Source organism: Halichoerus grypus, chromosome 5, assembly GCF_964656455.1.
Source record: "Halichoerus grypus chromosome 5, mHalGry1.hap1.1, whole genome shotgun sequence".
NCBI classification, from domain to species: Eukaryota; Metazoa; Chordata; class Mammalia; order Carnivora; family Phocidae; genus Halichoerus; species Halichoerus grypus.
The window spans coordinates 170,547,651-170,569,419 of record NC_135716.1 but is presented as its reverse complement, the minus strand read 5'-3'; the positions used below and the strand labels follow the sequence as shown (position 1 = coordinate 170,569,419).

Here is a 21,769-nt window from a genome sequence, read left to right as displayed (position 1 = left end):
AAATTAGTTCCATCTTTTCTGAAACAGTGGTATTAAGAAGGTTGTTTTTCATTTTTGTGTCCTTACTTGGAAAACAAAAAGTTCTTTTGAAATATGAATGGTTTATCAAATGAAAGCTCCAGAATCACCAGTCAGTATCACCCCTTTTTGCATTAACATATGATCCAATATTGTCATGGAACCATTTCAAAAACCAGGTACTGTCTCCCCAATTAGAATGTTAAATTCCTTAGAACAAGGGCTACATACAATACTTCTTTTGTCTTTTTGTTTTGTCCACATTAATTAGCCCTGGGTTAAATATATAACAGGTACTATGAATTGAACAGAATTGACTAAATTACTGGCTTTTAAATATGATGTGGGGGCACCCGGGTGGCTCAGTGGGTTAAGCGTCTGCCTTCAGCTCAGGTCATGATCCCAAGGTCCTGGGATCGAGCCCCGCATCAGGCTCCCTGCTCTGCAGGAAGCCTGCTTCTCCCTCTCCCACTCCCCCTGCTTGTGTTCCCTCTCTCGCTGTCTCTCTGTCAAATAAATAAAAATTATAAATAAATAAATAAATAAATAAAAAGATGTGAAACTGACCAAATATGTAAATGAAGCCAGTGTTCCTTGTCTCCTCTCTACCTCTCTTCCCTAAAGATTCTCTGCACTCTTCTCGACTGTACCCACTTAATGAACAGCCACCTACTTCCCCTATTTCTGCCCTAATCCCACTCCTCTTACCTTTTATGATCAGAAATTTTATCCCCCCCCCACCATTACCTTATTATCCTCCCTACTCCATTAACTGCCTCACTACTAAGCCATCTATTTTTTCATCACACTTCTTTATGATCCTGACAGTCTCTTTCAAGTCATGGTGGGATCCACTATTAAAAAAGTCTAACATAATCAACAGTCCTCAAATTCCTACAAAAAAAAAATTTAGCATATGCTGGAAAGTATCTAATTTTATCAAATTATATTAAGAATATCTCCTATCATGGGGCGCCTGGGTGGCCCAGTCGTTAAGCGTCTGCCTTCAGCTCGGGTCATGATCCCAGGGTCCTGCTCAGCGGGAAGCCTGCTTCTCCCTCTCCCACTCCCCCTGCTTGTGTTCCCCTTCTCGCTGTGTCTCTGTCAAATAAATAAATAAAATCTAAAAAAAAAAAAGAGTATCTTATATCGTACTCCAGTACAGCTGTGGCAGAAAGCATAAAAACTGGTATTCCTGGGGCGCCTGGGTGGCTCAGTCACTGGTTGAGGGCGCAACTCTTGGTTTCGGCTCAGGTCAAGGTCTCATGGGTCGCGGGATGGAGCCCCACCTCAGGTTCTGTGCACTCCACAAGGAGTCTGCTTGAAGATTCCCTCCCTCCCCCCTTCTCTGTCTCTGTCTCTGTCTCTCCCAAATAAATAAATCTTTAAAAAACAACTGGTATTCCCGATGTAAACCTACCGGCAATCATTACTTTGTTACACAAACAGCCTAAACTACCTCGGTAGTATCTTACATATTCAATCAGCTTTTGTATACTCAGGAACAGTCTTCCATTTTAAAGACATTTAATACATCTTTAAGTTTATCAAGATCTAAAAATGATATTCTTCCTCTCCTAGGGAACATAAGCCAACGTTGGCCTCATTTACTTAGGGAAGAATGATCTTAAATGCACATAGTTCATAAAATCATTATGTGCTCATTGTAATGTTCAATTGCAAGCTCAGGAGTCAAATCCTAGCTTGGCATTCATCAGCTGTGTTGACTTTAGGCATACTGATCTATATTAAGGAATTTTTATCTATTAAATGGGGATAATAATAGTATCTACCCCAAGGGATTGTTGAGAAAATTAAATAAAGATATAAAAAGCGCTTAAATACAGCGGCTGGCACATAGTCAATAATGTTAGGTATTATTATTACTCCTCAGTGACTAAGAATCCATAGAAAATTTTCAAATCTAATTCTGCTTATTCACTGATACTAGATACAAATCACCAAGATGGCCTAAATAAGACAAACACCCCCAGGTAATTAGGAGGACATACATTATGATAAAGCTGTTCCAGGGTTTTAAAGAGCCAAAAATTAACTACATTTATCTTGCTCAGCATTTAACTTATCCAGTAAACCTGAAACTGGATAAAACCAGAGATTTCTTTACTTTTAGAAATAGGATATGCTGTCAGACCCAGATGAATGATACCATTTTTCCATCTGAACTCTTCAGCCTCCACAGAGAGGCCACACACATAATACCTGGGTAAGTGGGTCAGGAAAATACATTTCACCTTTTAATTATAAGGAGTTCAAATCTGTTCCTATATGTACTAAAAATGTTCTTTTCCCTTTATTTTTTTTTTTAAGATTTTATTTATTTATTTGACAGAGAGAGAGATAGCGAGAGCAGGAACACAAGCAGGGGGAGTGGAAGAGGGAGAAGCAGGCTTCCCGCCGGGCAGGGAGCCCGATGTGGGGCTCGATCCCAGGACCCTGGGATCATGACCTGAGCCGAAGGGAGACGTTTAACGACTGAGCCACAGAGGCGCCCCCGTGTTCTTTTCCTTTTTAAAAAACTATCTTTTAGACAGAAAAAGAGACTAACTTTTATTTTTATTTTTTTTTTTTTTTAAGATTTTATTTATTTATTTGACAGAGAGAGACACAGCGAGAGACGGAACACAAGCAGGGGGAGTGGGAGAGGGAGAAGCAGGCTTCCTGCAGAGCAGGGAGCCCGACGCGGGGCTCGATCCCAGGACCCTGGGATCATGACCTGAGCCAAAGGCAGACGCTTAACGACTGAGCCACCCAGGCGCCCCAAAGAGACTAACTTTTAAAAGCTACAAATAAGATACTGATATTAATACAAGATAATGTTTTCATTATAGACAATTTCAATTCAATCAAGAATACAAGTTAAATAAGTTGTATTCGAGGAATGATTTTTATTTATAGGTTCAAAATAAGTGCTGTTATTCAAGTCATCTTGGGAAGCAAGACTCTCTTCCAGCAATGCCACCAAGGCTCAAAACCTTTTTGAAATTCTATTTGCAGATTCTCAAAGATGAAACCTCACACACAAAATCCCTTGTCTCCACCTCTTAGAATTACATCTCATTTATGACCAAAAACCATACTGATTACTCACTTCATCCACCAGACTTGCTTATCTCCAAAAGTTAAATATAATTCCCCCAAAATGAAGACTTATCAGGATTAAAAATGTGCAATATGCTCTAAAGGCAAATTCAAAAGAAGTATAGCACAGCTTGGAAATCTCACTGAAATAAATATATAATTATTTCCCATTTTGGAAACGCCTGGTATTTGTTTTTAAAAAGCAGTCATAGGGGGCGCCTGGGTGGCTCAGTCATTAAGAGTCCGCTTTTGGCTCAGGTCATGATCCCAGAGTCCTGGGATCGAGCCCCACATAGGGCTCTCTGTTCCGCGGGAAGCCTGCTTCTCCCTCTCCCCCTGCTTGTGTTCCCTCTCTCGCTGTGTCTCTCTCTGTCAAATAAATAAAATCTTAAAAAAAAAAAAAAAAAAGCAGTCATAGGGGCGCCTGGGTGGCTCAGTCATTGTGTCTGCCTTCGGCTCAGGTCATGGTCCCAGGGTCCTGGGATCGAGCCCCACATCAGGCTCCCTGCTCAGCGGGCCTTGCTTCTCCCTCTCCCACTCCCCAACTTGTGTTCCCTCTCTGTGTCTCTGTCAAATAAATAAATAAAATCTTTAAAAAATAAAAATAAAAAGCAGTCATATTACCCTATAAATATCCCTGAGATGACCATAAAACCACAATTAACAAAAGTGGAAGTCTGAAATATCGTAACAGATCTATGCAAAAGCAGCAAAAAGATACTGTGGATAACTGAAGTTGTTTAATTTAAACAATCAAACTATCGTGCTTCTGTAACATTGGCTCCCAGAGTGCCTCTGAAGAACAGTGTTTAATATGGTTATTTATATCCATCCTTCTTGAAAATTTACATTTGGTTCACACTGGTTTGGGTAAACTGGAATTCTCCAAAAGAAGGAACTTCCAAGTTGTCTTTTGGAAAAACAAACAAACAAACAAAAAACCAAACTTGTCTTTTGTTCTTTTGTTAGTCGTTTAAAGAGATGGATTTGGAGTAAAAGAGGAAATTATCCCAGTTTAGCTCACCTAAACCTAACACATCCTGCTCCAAGTACCTGGACTGTAACCTATTTCGCACACACTTCAAAATTTGATTAATATCCTTCTTCTAAAGGAAAAAAAAAAAACTGGGGAGCCTGGATGGCTCGGTCGTTAAGCGTCTGCCTTCGGCTCAGGTCATGGTCCCAGGGTCCTGGGATCGAGCCCCGCGTCGGGCTCCCTGCTCAGCGGGGAGCCTGCTTCTCCCTCTCCCACTCCCCCAGCTTGTGTTCCCTCTCTAGCTGTCTCTCTCTCTCTGTCAAATAAATAAATAAAATCTTTAAAAAAAAAAGAAAGAAAGAAAGAAAAAAAAATTGGGGGCGCCTGGGTGGCCCAGTCGTTAAGCGTCTGCCTTCGGCTCAGGTCATGATCCCAGGGTCCTGGGATTGAGTCCTGCATCGGGCTCCCTGCTCGGCGGGGAGCCTGCTTCTCCCTCTCCTCCTTCCCCTGCTTGTATTCCTGCTCTCACTCTCTCTCTGTGTCAAATAAATAAATAAAATCTAAAAAAAAAAAAAATCTGGCATAGAATTAATTTATGCCAATATTTCAGCAACTGTCATTCAAAATTTTTTTAAAATCCCAAATTTGACCCTCGACAGCTTTGTGACACTGGACAAGATACACAGCTTCTCTGTGCCCCAGTTCCTAATCTATGAAATGGGGCTAAAATAATAAACACTATATCTATTTCATGGGTGTGGTGAGGATTAAATGAGCTTATGTGCCTGGCACATGGCAGGCACTCAAATATTTGTTAAATGAACAAGTAAATGAAATAGTGCACATAAAATGCTTAAGATAGTACCTGACAAACATAACTAATGTTGTAAAATCACTTGAAATCTTTACCTAGAATAAGCAAAAATAAATGGCTAAAAAAAAAAGTAAATGGCTAACAATATTAATACCACTATCCCAAGATTCTATAACCAGACTTAATATTTTTTAATGATTTTCAAATAAATAAATAATTTTCAAAAATTACAATGGTTTGAAATAGTCTCACATATTATCTTACCAATAGCCTCAATTTCCAGTTGCAGAGTCTCTCTTTAAGTGATGAAGGGCTGGCTAGAACATCCCGAAATTATCTCTCATTTCTACCAATTACAACCACACAGCCAACACTTAGGCTAAGGATGAGTCATTCAAGAAAAACAGATTAATAAAGGAAATTAAACTAGTCACTGAGAAAGTCCCTAACTTCATCAGAAATTAGTAAAGTTAAAATTAAGCTTTCAAAAATTCTTGGGGCACCTGGGTGGCTCAGTTGGTTCGGCGTCTGCCTTTGGCTCAGGTCATGATCCAGGCAGGAGTCCTTGGATTGAGCGACACTGGCTCTCTGCTCAGCGGGGAGCCTACTTCTCCCTCTCCCTCTGCCTGCCTCTCTGCCTACTTGTGCTCTCTCTCTGTCAAATAAATAAATCAAGTCTTTCATAAATAAATAAATAAATAAATATTCTTGTGTTTCTTCTAGTCTGCCCAGTATACAAAGATATTAACTGACTTTAGACTAAATCATTAAGAACAGGAAATTTTTCTTCTATTCTTTGGGTAAACAAAAATGTAAAACTGAAATAATGGCCAATATTTACTATGTACCAGGTATTATGATCTAAATGCTTCTGTACATTAAATTATTTAATCCTCACAACCACTCTTCCCATCATAAAGATGGACAAATTGAGGCTTTCTGAGGCTACAGCAAGAGAGCACAAGCAGGGGGATCAGCAGACAATTTAAACTGTATAGTTTTACATAACCTTATGAGGTTAAAATGCCATTTAACCAAAATGGTCAAAGAATGAGAATAAGACACAAATAGATAACCAATTGTCAAAGAATCAGAATACAATAAATCACATTTAATAAAAGCTTACTTGAATAAAACTAAATGATTCAGAAACATACTCCAAGATCTCTGATGCCTAGAAGCCAATGTTATGAACAACTGTGAATATGAGAAGTGCAAGAGACTGGGTTGAGTATATACTAACTTTGTAATCCATTCTGAAAGTCACTTTTTAAAAGATTTTACTTATTTACTTATTTACTGGTCAGAGAGAAAGAGAGAGAACACAAGCAGGGGGATCAGCAGCCAGAGAGAGAAGCAGGCTCCCCACTGAGCAAGGAGCCTGATGAGGGACTCGATCCCAGATCCCAGATCCCAGGACGCTGGGATCATGACCTGAGCCAAAAGGCAGATGCTTAACCAACTGAGCCACCTAGGTGTCTCTGAAAAGTCGCTTTTTATAATGAATTCCCATAGTTTATCATTTGTCTCCTCACATTTAAAAAGAAAAGTTTATTGAAGTCCAGCGGTAGTCTGAAGTATGGATAAATATAAATGCATTCTAGTTACACTTTTTATTTTGACCTAGTTGGTGTAAAAAGTAAAGAGGCTGGTTTCATAAAATTTTAAGTTGTTAAAAGAAAAAAATAACAGTGAGAGATTATGAATGATTGTGAACAAAATTACTCCAACATCATCTCTCAGAAACTTCCTTAAGTACCTCTGCTCCCATGTTTCCATAAAAATAATTACTAAATCACTCCACAATCTTCTGATATAATTCCACCAGAAAAGTCAAAATGAGGCACCTGGCTGGCTCAGTCACGAGAGCATGCAACTCTTGATCCGCAGGTCATGAGTTTGAGCCCCATGTTGAGTGTAGAGCTTACTTAAAAATTTTTAATTAAATAAAAAAAAAAAAGTCAAAATTATCATTGCTTTAAAATACGTATTAGGCACATCTTAAAAAAAAGTTTTACATGTATCACCCAATTGTGCCACATATATATTAAGTTAAATCATCCCAGTTACAAGGAATTGGCTTAAAGTAAGTATGTATAATATTAGTACTTACATTCTTCTGCCTTTAATAAAAGAGGAAGAATTACTACTGAGAGAGCTCACTGGCAAGTCAGAGAAGGTAGCTGGTAGAGAAGGTAACTGGCTTGGGAGTCATCCTTGACATTAAAATAAAATGTTATTCAACAAAATAGTTCAAGTGAGGTATTACCTAGTCTCTCATTTCAGTTAATAACTCCAATCTGAGAGCATTAGACAAGCACTGATTAAGCATCTTTTTTTTTTTAATTTTTTTTTAAAGATTTTATTTATTTGACAGAGAGAGACACAGCGAGAGAGGCAACACATGCAGGGGGAGGGGGAGAGGGAGAAGCAGGCTTCCCGCAGAGCAGGGAGCCCGATGCGGGGCTCGATCCCAGGACCCTGAGATCATGACCTGAGCCGAAGGCAGACGCTTAACAACTGAGCCACCCAGGAGCCCCGATTAAGCATCTTTCTAAGAAAGAACTGCACATAGTTAGTTCTTTGCCAGTGACAGATTCCGAAGGAGTATCTGCTTTGTGGTACCAGGACTGGACTCTGGTACTTTCACACCCTGATAATTGCCATACCAACCTGAAGCAGTTGGAGCACTCCCAACCTCTGGATTAGAGAAAACACTAAGAATTCTAATAAAGAGTCCATTTTTTTAAAGATTTTATTTATTTATTTGACAGAGAGCACAAGCAGGGGGAGAAGAGGGAGAAGCAAAAGAGTCCATGTTAATAAGCCTAAGAAATTAAAACCGCTACCTATACATAAGCATCATTATGATCAATCATCAAAAATTCTGAGGGGGGCGCCTGGGTGGCTCAGTCATTAAGCATCTGCCTTCGGTTCAGGTCCTGATTGGGATCGAGCCCCACATCGGGCTCCCTGTTCCGCGGGAAGCCTGCTTCTCCCTCTCCCACTCCCCCTGCTTGTGTTCCCTCTCTCGCTGTGTCTCTCTCTGTCAAATAAATAAATAAAATCTTAGGGCGCCTGGGTGGCTCAGTTGGTTAGGTGACTGCCTTTGGCTCAGGTCATGATCCTGGAGTCCCGGGATCAAGTCCCACATCGGGCTCCCTGCTTGGCGGGGAGTCTGCTTCTCCCTCTGACCTTCCCCCCTCTCATGCTCTCTCTCTCTCTCTCTCTAATAAATAAATAAATAAATCTTAAAAAAAAAAAGGCTAAATAAAATCTTAAAAAAAAAAAATTCTACCAAGGGCCTACTATGTGCAAAGCTCAGTTAAAAGAATTGAGGGGAGTTTCCAGCTAAAACAACTTAGCTTCTAATGAAGAAGCTTCTGATCAAATTAGGTAAAGATATAAACTAGTAAAACTGACCAAGAATATAAGGGGTACTGGCATTACAAGCTGCAAGATTTGGCAGGTTGGGGGGAGCTTTGGATCCAGTTAGGTAGATAAGATACATGCTAGTGTGACTTACCAAGAACATGAGGGCTATCAGCAATAAATGTCAAAATTTTAGAGAAGAAAGATTTACTACTGCAAAGTCAGCACAGACTTCATAGAAAGGAACTGAGCTGAGCCTTGAAGGATGGAAAAGTTTAAATAGTTAAACAGCAAAAGAAAAGGACAAAAGATAATGGGAACAAAGATGCTGAATTGGGAATGTGGTCATTAAATATTTATTAAATACCTACTACATGTCATTCACTGTGTCAGGTACTGGGTATACACTGATGAACAAAACAGATGAGTTCCCTGCTCTTGTGAAGTCTATGGGGAAGGCAGATAATAATCATGCAAGCAGATGTATCATTATAAACTAATAGGTGCTATGAAGGGAGGCAACAGACTCCAGTAACAGGGAATAACGGAAAAGGACTAGCAAGATAAAATAATGAGGGACAGTATCTCTGCTCCATATGCTGAGGCTTGAAAGAGGCAGCCAGGCAAAGAGCAGGGAAAAGGGTGTTCAAGGAAGAGAGAGCCACACGTATAAAGGCCCTGTGGTAGGAAAGAGCTTGTTAAGGATAAATAAGAAGCTGGTGTGATTGAAGCATAATGGGCAACAAGATTGGTATAAGGTGAAGCTGGAAAGGTAGGCAGGACCAGGTTATATAAGACATCATAAGCCAAAATAAAGAGTTTGAATTTGGATTTTATCCCAAGCCCTAAAGAAAACCCTTAAAAGTTTTTTCATACTCATAAACATACTGTTGAATAAAAGGAACCAGACCCAAAAGAATATCTGCTGTATGCATTCCATTTTTGCGGAAGTACAAAACAGGCAAAATTAATATATGCTGTTAGAAGTCATGCTGGGAGATGGAAGGGAGACAGGAACTGGAAAGGAACTTGGTGGGGGCTTCTGGGTACGAGTAATACTGTTTTGATCTAGGTGCTGGTTCCACAGATATATTCAGTTTGTAAAAAAAAAAAAAAAAAATCAGATTGTATTCTTTATATATATACATGCGCATGCACACACTCTCAAAAAAATAAAATCTTTCTGTTGTTGTTTAAAGATTTTATTTATTTATTTGTCAGAGAGAAAGAGCGCACAAGCAGGGGGAGCAGCAGGCAAAGGGAGAAGCAGGCTCCCTGCTGAGCAAGAAGCCTGATGTGGGACTTGATTCCAGGACCCTGGGATCATGACCTGAGCCGAAGGCAGACGCTTAATGGACTGAGGCACCCAGGCATCCCAATAAAATCTTTATTTAAAAAAAAAAAATGGGGGGGAGGGCGCCTTGGTGGCTCGGTGGGTTGGGCATCTGCCTGCAGCTCAGGTCGTGATCTCAGGGTCCTGGGCTGGAGCCCCGTGTCCAGCTCCCTGCTCCTCGGAGAGTCTGCGTCTGCTTCTCCCTCTCCCTCTGACCCTCCTCCCTGTTTGTGCTCTGTTTCTCAAATAAAGGAATAAAATCTTAAAAAAACAAAAAAACAAAAATAACACATAGCAAAGCCTAAAAGATTTGCAATGCTTGTTTATGTTTTGGCTTATATTTTAATATGGTATTTCCAAGCTCTTCCCTTGCTCCCCCAACCCGAATACACAGAGAGTGTAACGAAACTGATCCCAAACTTGAGTACCAATCACTCTGAGTTCAAATCAATGGTCTCTGCCCCTCACTAGCTCTGGCAGTAACTGCTCTGAGCTCAGCTTCCTCACGTATAAAGAGGATAATGACTACCGCACAGTTATTATTTTCTCCCTATCATCACCCAAAATATTGAGTTGGTAGACTGGTATTTTAATTATTATTTCCTAATGATATACAGAGGGCCCACGGCTGATGAGGTTTCATTCTCAAGACTGACAGGTGGGAGAGAAGGGTTATAAAAGTCAACATGTAGAAACAGAATGGATAAAGAGATACGAGGAGTAAGATATAAAAATGGGACTGCTTCTAGGGGCACCTGGATGGCTCAGTAGGTTAAGCATCAGACTCTTGATTTCGGCTCAGGTCATGACCTCAGGGTCCTGATATCAAGCCCCTCAACCAGCACGGAATCTGCCTGAGACTCTCTCTCCCTCTTCCATCCCCACTCGCGCATGCTCATTCTCTGAATAAATATATAAAAATCTTTTTTTTTTTTTTTTTTTTTAATGGGGTTGCTTCTAGAAGCTGGGCAAAGAGGCTTCAAACTTTTTCTAAGACAGACTTGAGCTATAGCAGCAGATTGGGACAGGTTCAGTGACCTAAGAAATTATGAGAAGGAGGAGTGCCTAGGTAGCTCAGTCGGTTAAGCATCTGACTCTTGATTTCGGCTAAGGTCCATGATCTTGGGGTGGTGAGATCAAGCACCATGTCCTGCTCAGCACAGAGTCTGCTTCTCTCCCTCTTCCTCTCCCCTCTACTCCTCCCCCTGACCCCGTCTCTGTCTCAAATAAATAAATAAATCTTTAAAAATTATGACAAGGAAAAAATAATCTTATGTCTTCCAAGAAAGACACAATTTCTAACTGATGTATTCCCTTTGTGGAATATTAACTAAAATAAGTTAGAGATAAACACTAAGGATATTCTGCCATAGGTGGAAGGGCAAGGCCTTCTATTATTTTATAGCATCCCCACCCTTAAGAATTATTTGAACTATAAGGTGTAAAGCACTTAAGTATAGCCGAAGATGCTGAAGTTTTATATTTCAGAAGGTACCATTTCAAAAAGGAAACAAAAATACAAGTTCAACTCCTTAATAAATCTTTGGGTAATTTCCCCCCCCCACAATGTATATCGTCCTAAAATGAAAACCTGGTCCCTCATGAATTTCTTTCCCCTGATCTGCCAAGTATCCCTATCTCTACCTCTCTTATTCTTCTCATGCACCTCACCAATAAATACCAAAGGTTTCCCTGTTTCCTACAAAGTCGGCATGCTGACTCTCTAGTACTCACTCTGATCTCACCGGTTTGAATCAGGAACACAGAAACTTCACAACATTCCCAGGGATCACTTTGCTAACCAATACCTTAAACACAACACACAGTTTAAACAAATGATGGCAGTCGTGGGGATTACACAACTGCATACATTTGTCAAAGCTCATCAAACTGCACACTTAAAACTGATGAATTTTATTGTATGTAAATTACACCTCAATAAAGTTGATTTTTTTAAAAAGAATGCATGTATTTCTTCAGCAAATATTTACTGAGCATCTATTATGTGCTTCCAAGTTTATACCAAATCTCTCAGCTTGACTATCTGGGTCCTACCTGTAAGTAATGTGCCTTACTCAGAAGCTGACACTGTCCCAAAAAGCCGTATTACATGAAAAATGGTTCTTGCTTCTGATCATGAATGTCACCTTAATGATGGCCTCTATAGTAGAAGGACCACTAGCTATCCATCATTCTCCATTATATAAATGAAATCTGTGATCACCCAGGTATCTGCATTTCAATACAAATGCTTCCATCGTAAAAAAAAAAAACAGCTATATATATATATATTTATTAAGCACCTACTGGACACAGGACACACCACTAGCACAACCTTGTATGTTTGTTTTTCTACCAAAAACCAAGAACATCTCAAAAGCATACTGACAACATTGCTGGAAGAAAAAGAAGGCAACGCTACTGGGGAATAGACTTAATTGACTTACTCTACAGTCCAATGTGACCCAGTGGCTGAGGCAAAGGCCTAGAAACTAATGCAGTGTGCACAATGGAGATAACCATGGACCTCAGAAACAGGCTTGGGTTTGAATTCCAGCTCCACTTCTTACCAGCTGTATGTGTAAACTTGGGGAAGTCATTTTACCTTCTGACCTTCAGTTTGCCCATCTGTGAAGCAGGGATGCCAACTACCACCTCACAGCATTGTGAAAATTATAGGAGATATATACCACCCAGCACAAATCCTGGGCACACAGTAGGCAACTCAACAAAGTAAGCTCCCTTTCTTGGTCTTAAACTATTTAGGAGTAAGAAAATACCTGTTAATCAAGGCTATTTCATAATCCCCGTTAGTAATCACAGAACAACAATGAACCTGTATTTGCTGCCTTGTTCATACTCTAATCAACTCCCTCCCCATCCCACTATTTCCAGTTTTTCAAACTTTAGTTACTATGTTTAGAAAAATGATTTAATTTTAGAAACCTGGAAAATTCTTCTGAGTAAATTAAGCAAAACTTTAATCTGCCCCAAGGGGAATCTTGAGCAAAATAATTATTTCTGACAGAAGAGTTTTCTATGGGAGTTACTTAATTTAACCACACGAATGCCACCAAAGCTGCACACAAAGTGACAGGATACAATCTGGAACATACTGTACAGATTCTCCAAAGGGAAATATCCTCCTAAAATCCAAACCTGTCCCTCCCTACCTAATCTGAGCTAATAAAATCTTACTAGGGGATCTGAATTCCCCTAACTCTGACTCTAATCCAGCTCCTTAGGCCAGAACTGCAGCAGTCCGTAAAATGCCCTGAACTAACCCCACCTCTCAAAATATCCCCAAAAGGCAGGGAGGTCCAGAGGCTATTTTCTCCTCAATCAACAGATAAGGCACCAGGAGCTCAGAAGCACAATTCCTTTCCCAAGGTCATTCAAGTCAGTGAAGGTGTGACGGGAGAATCTGCAAGCAATCTCTAGCTTTCTGGAGATTACACTGCAGGGTTACTGGGGGGTGGGGGGGGCGCCTAGTCTCTTCCCTTCTCCCACCCTTAAGTGTGAGCACTGGTCTCGGCATTTCCGAAACAAGCCACAACAAGCTCTGCAGTGTTAGGAAAGGGGCTGACGCGACGAAGAAACAGATGCTGCAAAGCAAGATGGTCTTTCTCGGCTCGCAGAGCCTTCTCCAAGGTTATTAAGAGAAACCGCAGGCCCCCCTGAGAGCTCTCACGCGGGCTGCGAACCCCTAGCCCGGCCGCTCCGGGACGCCGGCTTCCCCGCAGGCAGCCTCCGCAGCCAGAGGCCACGAGCCCCAGAAACCGCACTTCATTCCTGCGCTTCGGGAAGCCATGGCTCCTTCCCCGCCCGGCCAGGGGCGGGGGTGCGCAGGGAGGCGGGCCGCGCGCGCTGCGGAAAGTTCACCGCGGCGGCGGCGGCGGCGGCAGCGGCGGGCGGGGGGCGGCCCCGGCCCGGCTCGCCCGCGTCCCCCTGCAGATTCCACCATTAATTAGTCCTAAGGACTGTCTACTGGCAACTTAAACAAAGCGAATGCCTCGAATTCCTTCCCGGCCCAGCGGTCTGGCTGCGAGACCAGCATCGGCCGGGACGCGGGCCGGCGCGGCGGGCCGACAGCTGCGGCGGCGGCGGCGGCGGGACCCCTCCCCAGCCGGCCCGCGCCCCCGCAGCCCGGTCCCGCAGCCCGGCCCGAGCGCTCGCAAACGTCCCTCCTCCTCCTCGTCCTCCTCGTCCTCCTCCTCCTCCTCCTCGGGAGCTCCCGGGCTCTTCCTGTAAGATCACTTCCTTCCTCCCGGGTGCCCGCGGGCCCCGCGCAGCCCCCTCCCCGGCGGTCCCGGCCCCCCGCCCGGCCCGCCGCTCCCCGCCCCCACCGCGCTCCCTCCCCCTGAAGCCCAAACTCGACCCGAAACTCTCCTCCGCCCCCCGAAAATGTCCCCTCGGCTCTCTGCCCCAAACATTTCTCCTCAGATTCTCGCTCCCACCAAAAGTCTCTCAGAACCTTCCCTCCCCCTCCAACAGAAAAATTTCCAACTCCAAGAAATTTCTCAAGGTCTCGCCCCAAAAAATCTCCCCTTGTGAGCACTTTCTCCAAAATTCCGCTCCAACTGCCCCCCGCCTCAACTCCATATCCCCCCCCCCAGCCCTTCCCCGGGTGCGCCCACCGATTCTGTCCTGTCGCCCCTGGGTGCCCCGACCCCTTGCCCGGGCAGGCCGCCCCCTCCGGCCGCCCTCCTCCGCCCCCGCCCGCCCGCCCCAGCCTCCCGCGCCGCGCGCCCGCCGCCTCCCCGCGAACCCCTCACCTCGGCGACTCCGGCCCGCGCTCCCGCCCGCCGAGGGGTCCAGCGCTCGGCTCCCGGCGGCCGGCGCCTCCTCCGGCTCCCCGGGACTGACAATGAGGGGCGGGGCCAGTTGTGACGTCAGTGCCCTGGAAGGCGGGGCCTGTTATGAGGGGCGGGGCTGATCGACAGTCCCGCCCCCTCCGTTCTTTAACCCCCTTCCCAGGACTTGGACTTTGCCAAGATTTTATTGCTTGCCTAGCTAGGTGCCCCGGGCCTGTGCTAGGCGCGGTGCGAAATCGAAATGGCAGACAAGAAAGATGTCCTGCTTTCAAGAGGGGCACTCCCAGGAGGGTTGTGAGGATTAAATGAGATAATCCATGTAAAGGTGTTTAGCCCAGGGCCTGGTATGGAGTAATCACTCAACGAATACTATTTCTATTACTCAGCAAATGTGGAAAAGGCGCTCAGAATAGAGGCATGGGTTCCAGTTCCCAGCTCTGCTATTAATTCATTGTGTGACCCTAGACAAGTCTTCTTCCATCTATGTTCCTCACTTTTACCTTCTTTAAGATGGGAAGGAGTGATGACCAGATGATCTCAAAAGTCCCTCCAATAATTCTATGACACATTTCCGGTGGAGCTACTATGTGCAAGGTACCTAGGGCCCAGAGAAGTGGGGGGAAGGGGCCTTTGAAGGGAGCCCAAACCCAGCCACAGCCACAGATGCACTCTCCCCGTAGATGCCCTCCCACGTGCTGGCACAGAGCTGCATTCACAAGCCGGGACACAGATGCGCGGAGGGTTGCTACCTCTCTGAGTGCAGCAGCATAGCTAGTCTCTTAAGACATCTCTTGTGTAAGCTCCTTATTGCCTGTGGAATAAGGGCCAAAACCCTGGCCTGGTCTGGTCTCTTCCTACCTTTATACACACACACACACACACACACACACACACACACACACACACACACACACACTGTAAAGTTTATCCAAACTTCCACTCGCACTCCCACTGCTTTCCCACATCTGCCCCATGGCTCATGCTCTTCCCCTGCTGTCTCATCTCAACTTACAGCTCCTCCTAGTTTCCCCCAACCAGGAGCCCACTCTCCCTGCTCTCAATCCCCGAATACCTGTGCATTGTGTTTGACGCTCATGTGGGCATGAACACATTTTCACTTGTGTCAAACTGACCTCCTGTTTGTTTCTTAGCACGTCCTCACTTCCTTGAGGTCAGAAACCACGCATGTTTCGTGGTGCCAGAAAACCCTGGAATTACACACCCGTGTTCTGGCCCATGCTAGCTCTCTTTGAGCCTCATTCTTCTCATGTGTAAAATGGGGATATTGATATAGCCCTTGCAGTGTTTGTTCTGAAATCACATAAAACACTGTGTGGAAAGCACCAGGCACAGTGTTCCAGAAATGATGTAGTTGTCATTCTTATTTTCATCATTATCATCAATATTATTTCCAGCTCCTAACAGCACATAACACACCTAGTGATAATCCTCCCAGTCATTTCACAGGGTTAGACTCGGAGGTCCCGAGAGAGGAAGAGGCTCACTAAAAGTCGCCTGCAGAACATTGTCATTAGAACAGAAACCAACACTCCAGTTTCTAGACCGCAGGGGGGATTCTGCGGAGTCACATCTGACGCCCCAGGGTGTCTGTCACTCAGCACCCATCCAAGTGGGGGACAGCTTCAAGTTCTCTCTGCAAGTTATTTGCAGCAGAGCTGACCCACTTCTCCCTCATGCCTTTCTGCTCTCACTTCCCTGACAAAGAGATAGATCTGTGTTCAACTGCCCTTGGCATCTCTGCAGTCCTCGAGGAGAACTGCAGCAACGCACTGGGCGTTTCCAGAGTGCTGGCCTGTGGGAAGAGGGAAAGGGCTTTGGGATTCTGATTAATTTCCTGAGCTGCAGACAGGCAAATGGCTGTCCTGAAATGCCTGGGCTGGTTCTCAAGGGCCCCTAACAAATTGCAGCTTATTTTTAGAAGAGGAGATTAAAAATGCTACTTCCCATGAAAAATAGGCACGGCCACAGGATTGCTGCAGGCAAAGAAAAGGCCTTTACTGAGTTCCTCCTGTGTGGGGATGCTGATTCCAAACATTGCAAACCATCGGCAGAGAGAACCTAGGACATACAGGGGAGGTTCTGAAGGTAGAACTTTCCCTCCAAGACCCACAAGCCCATCAATCACGTATTTGTTCATTCACAGCAAAGGCTTTGGCACAGAAAAGCTCAGGATGCAAATCTCGGCTCTGTCACTTACCAGTTGTGTGACCTCAGGCTTTCAAGTCTCTGCACCTCAGCCTCTCATCTGAAAAGTGGGAATAATAATAGTACCTATCTCATACAGTGGCTGTGAGGATTAAATGAAATAACACATGGAAGAGCTTAGTTTAGAGCCTAGCACCTCGTTCATGCCCCGATATGGTTTTGCTGCTATCACTATTTCAACACATCCTCCCAGTAAGGCCTGTCCTGTGCTGGCCTCTGGGCTGAAAGTAGGGTGAACAGGGAGTCCTGACCTCACGCATCTCAGTCAGTAAAAGGAATGGGGTAGATTTTTGGTTCTAGGGACTTTTCCTGCAAAGCAATTCTGCTGCAAACATTTTCACCACATAACCCATTGGCCCTCAGGCAATTTTTCCATAAAAGATCAAAATAACTGGTTGACAGTTTGGTTTGATCGTTTGGTTTCATCAAACTGGTAGATAGTTTGGTTTCATTTCTCCATTGACTCAGGATTCCTATTTTTATATTATGTAAATCGTAGCCCTCATAATGGTCTGTACAGGGGCAGAGTTTTGAACCCACATTTCCCAGAGAGCTTTGGAACGGCGATCAAGGGACATGTGACAATATGCCAAAACCAGACAACAGTGTAGAAGGCTTCCACAGTGCAACAGAAAGCTCAGTTACAAATATGCATCCTAGGGCGCCTGGGTGGCTCAGTTGGTTAAGCGACTGCCTTCGGCTCAGGTCATGATCCTGGAGTCCCTGGATCGAGTCCCGCATCGGGCTCCCTGCTCGGCAGGGAGTCTGCTTCTCCCTCTGACCCTCCCCCCTCTCATGTACTCACTCTCTCTCATTCTCTCTCTCTCAAATAAAAATAAATAAAATCTTTAAAAAAAAAAAAATATGCATCCTAGTGTTTGGAGACTGATACCTCTCTTAAGGAAGGAAGAAATTTTAGTGAAAAAAGAAAAAGTCTGGGGCACCTGGCTGGCTCAGTAGGAGGAGCATGTGACTCTTGAGTTTAAGCCCCACATTGGGGGTAGAGATTACTTAAATAAATAAACTTTAAAAAAAGAAAAAAAGAAAAAGAATAAGAGTAAGGTATGGAATTATAGGTGTAGTGGGATCTCATGGTTATAACTTTTATGCTCAGTACAAGCATAAAGGTGGAAAATACACCTTTTTTCACCTTTTTTCTTTCTGATTTGCTTTTCTGTGTGGTGTGTGTGTGTATAGCAGGAACTTTCAAAAAAAGACTCTACTAAATTCTAAGAGAGAGGAGAGGGGATGAAAACACAGCTACAAGGCAATCAGCAGTGGGCATCTGAACCAATTGTGCATACTGCCATAGAAAGTTCCACAGTGTCCATCTCATTCCAGGGAAAGTCCCTGCCCAGACAATTCTCCTTCTCCCCACTCTCCAGCCCTTAGCTACACTTGAACTTTCAATGCTACAACCAAAGGCAAGACTCCTAACAAAACTTCCAGAAGCCATGGCAAGGCCAGTAGGAAAGACTTTAAAGTAGGAAGAATTTTTTTGCTGCCTGTCCTGTGCCCCTCCCAAAGAATAACAATATGTCAGCATCTTTTGTCTACTGTGCCTAAACTTGCACTTTTGTTTTTCCTCATATCTTTTCTGCAATTTAAATTTTTTACAAGGAGCATACATTATGTGGTCATCAGAAAAAATGCAGTAAAGACAGGTATAAAAGGAAAGCTAAGCAAGCTGGTGTTGGTCCACTTTTGTTGGCTGCAAACAAAAAATTGTAACAATGTGGTTGAGGCCAGATGCTAAGTTCCATAGGAATCATAGAAAGTGAGAGTGGGAAGGGATAAAATCGCCCTCAGTTTCTCCTACTGTCCCCCCAGTGGCATGATTTCCAGTCCTTCACATTGCAGGCCACCCACCAAGACGTGTATTTCATTCATTCATTCAACAAATACTTATGGATCCTTTACTGTAAAGGAAGCATCCTACTGGGCACTTTACAGACACTATCTCATATAGGTTATGGAGGTCATTATTCCCACCTTGCAGATTAGGAAAACAAGGCTCAAGGGAGGTAAAGTAACATGCCCAAAGTCTCACATCTAGTGGGATCTAACCCAAGACCTTCACAACATCAAAGCCCATTTCCTAAAGGATGTGGGCTGACTTCCGAAGCGAATGACTTATGTCCTTGGGCAGCCATTATTGTGTGGGTGGCCTTGGCCAAGTCACTGAACTCAGAAGCTGCATCCCCATCTCTGCAAAATAAGGGTTTACCCAGATATTTTATGTAAGGTGTGCGCTTTTTAAGTCATAACACATAATACAAAGGGAAGTGGTTCCATCAACTCTTGAGGGACTGAGTCTCACTCATCTTTAGATCTCTTGGTGCCATCCCCATTAGCACATTTAGGGTTCCTTACAGGAACTCTATCATTACCCCCACCAGCCTGGGACCTCCACCAGGACAGAAACGACACTTAGTCATTTTTTGATCCCTTTCTGCCCCCAGTGCAGCATCTGGCATGAAGCCCTCCATTCCCTCCGTCTTTTATTTATTTCATAATAAACGGCTGAGGGCCTAACACGGGCCAGGCACTGCACAAGACTATAAGACAGCAAAGGGTCTTGCCTTCTTGGAGCATGGCTGATGGGGTGGAGAGACAAAATAACATTAAACACAACTCGTTACTTAAACACAATTGCATTAAGCACCACAGAGCATCAGGTTTGGGGGATGTGGAGTGGGAACCTAACTGAATCCAGGACACAGGGAAGGCTTCCTGGAGGAGGTGGCTTTGAGGTTCAGAAAGACTAAGAAATTTGCTTAAGGTCACACAGCTGCTAAGCACAAAAGCTGGGATTTTTAACCTAGGAACACCTGACTCCAAAGCCCATGCTGCACCTTCTAGAGAATATTGCCTTCTATCTCCTCCATCTTATTCTTCCCTCACTCTTATTGGTGAAAGAGGAGTAAGGTCTATTTAACACTGGATGCACTAAAGCAATGTTTTTCCCAGCTTTGGGGATCAGATACCCTTTTGAGAATCTGGTGACATCTATGAAACCTCTCCCAGGAATTACATGTATATGACACACCCACAATACCTTGCCTACAATTTCAGGGCATCCTAAGGCCCAGGTTTAGAACTCACACCATGGAGGACCATAGGACCTCAGAGTGAGATTCTAGAACCTCTGAAAAGAGACTCCAAGATTCCATAGGAACCGCAAATCCCCAAACAGACCCCAGAAACTCTATGGAAAGATTCTCAAGATCCAGAAGGAAGATCCTGGGATCCTGTAGAGAACAGAAGTCCCACCAGAGTAGCAGCAGGGCCCTGCAGAGATATTCTTCAAGGTGCAGATAGGCTGTTGAGGAGTAAAGCTGGAGTCCCCACTGAGGAACCCGTGACCTTGGAAAGCTACGGTGCTTAACCCTTTTGGGGTCACTGACACCTTTAAAACTCTGAGCAAAAAGGCAATACACAACGTTACACACAAAATCAAGAGGTTCACAGACCTCTGGGAGCCCCCGGATTCAGACCTCCTGTTCATGAGCTTCCACTAGAACCTGAACCCCCTGAGCCCCTCAAGAACCTGGACCAGGACCGCAGACTGAAGGCGCACACTTCAGAGCGCAGCAGACGGAGGGTCGAATTCCGGCCTCGCTGTGTGCTAGCCGTGACCTTGGACCACTCACCTACAAACCCTCAGGCCTCAGCGACCTCTCCCTCCCCAGCCCAGCCCCAGCGGCGTGGGCTCCGAGCCGGGCCGGGCGGCGGCGCCTGGGCGACTCAGCCTCGGTGAATTGGAATGTGCGGGCACGCTGCGCGGGGAGCGCGGGCGGCGGGGGAGGCGGCGCGCCCGCCGCAGGTCAGGACAGCTCCGCGCCGCCGCGGGCCTGGGAAGCCGGCAGTGCGGGGCGCGCTCGCGGCCTTTCCCACCCACCGGGCAGGGCGTGCCCGCCAGCCGGCTTCCTGCAGTCGAGGGCCGGGGAGGAGGGAAGGCGCTGAGGGGCCCGGCGCCTGGCAGGCCTGGTTCCTGGCTTTCTCTCCACGTTTCCTGAGCAGGACCGCCGGGGGATGGGACCCAGCACAAACCTCCTTCCCGGGGAGCGCAGCCAGGAAATCGCGTCCTCGTTAACTCAGGTTCCTCCTCTCCGCCGGAAGGTGCTGACTGCCATCCCCAAGCTTTCAGTCCTTACGAACTGGGTGTGATGTGACCCACTTACCCCGGGAGGACGCCGAGAAATGAAACGGCAGACCGCAGACCCCCGCAACACAGCAAGATTCCAGCCCACCACCCCGTGGTGTGAGTGCATTAACTCCATCCTACGGATGAGAAAGCTGGGGCTTACAAAATTGAAATGACCTACCCAAGGTCATTCTTAACGTATTACTTGGACTAAAATAAAGTGCTTACTACATTTCACTGTGTTGCAAATGCTCTCAATGTAATTGTGCCATTTAAGTCCTCAGAAGCTATGAAGATAACATTGTCCCTATTTTAGAAATGAGAAAACTGAGAACCAGAGAGGCCAAGTGGCTTCTCCAATGTCACACAGCTAAAATCAACAGAGTTAGAAATAAACTCCAGGGGCGCCTGGGTGGCTCAGTCGGTTAACCGTCTGCCTTCAGCTCAGGTCATGATCCCAAGGTCCCGGGATCGAGTCCCATGTTGGGCTCCCTGCTCAGCGGGGATCCTGCTTCTCTCTCTCCTCCCTGCTCGTGCTCTCTCTCACTATCTCTCTCTCTCTCTCTCAAGTGAATAAATAAAATCTTTAAAAAAAAAAAAAAAAAAGGAAAGGAAAAAGAAAGAAATTAAAACCCAGTCTCCCATTTCCAGAGCTCAGACCATTCCTTTATCCTGCTTCCCAGATATTCTACTTCAACACATTACAGCTGAGTAACCTGACGGCCAGAACCTTGTCTCATTTGTTTTTGGGTCCCCAAAACCCCACCTAGAGCTTAGCACAAAATAGGTGCTCAGAGATGACTGTGGAGCCCAGCACGGAAGCTCAAAGTTGGAAGGACTGGTAGGAGGCATCTAGCTTGACTCCTTCTAAGAACCTTTAGCTAAGTGAAAGTTCAGCCTCTGTTTGAATACTTCTATCGTGATGAATTCTCTCTTCCATAATAGCGCATTCTCCTGTTGGACAAAT

At 44.8% G+C, this 21,769-nt stretch overlaps 1 protein-coding gene across 13 annotated transcripts in view; it reads right to left on the bottom strand.

The window, feature by feature from the left end:
• LUZP1 (leucine zipper protein 1) overlaps positions 1 to 20,829 on the bottom strand; it is a 103,222-nt gene extending 82,393 nt beyond the window's left edge. For 6 of the 13 annotated variants that reach the window (XR_013448353.1, XR_013448352.1, XM_078073657.1 and 3 more), the window contains exon 1: positions 14,391 to 14,502. The gene's annotated coding sequence lies outside the window, so the exon portion shown is untranslated. Of the gene's footprint in view, positions 1 to 13,125; positions 13,146 to 14,390; positions 14,503 to 20,308; positions 20,331 to 20,708 lie in introns of those variants that run through there. The other 7 variants (XM_078073660.1, XM_036072186.2, XM_078073659.1 and 4 more) reach the window with 5 other exon arrangements.
• Positions 20,830 to 21,769: the final 940 nt, after the last annotated feature.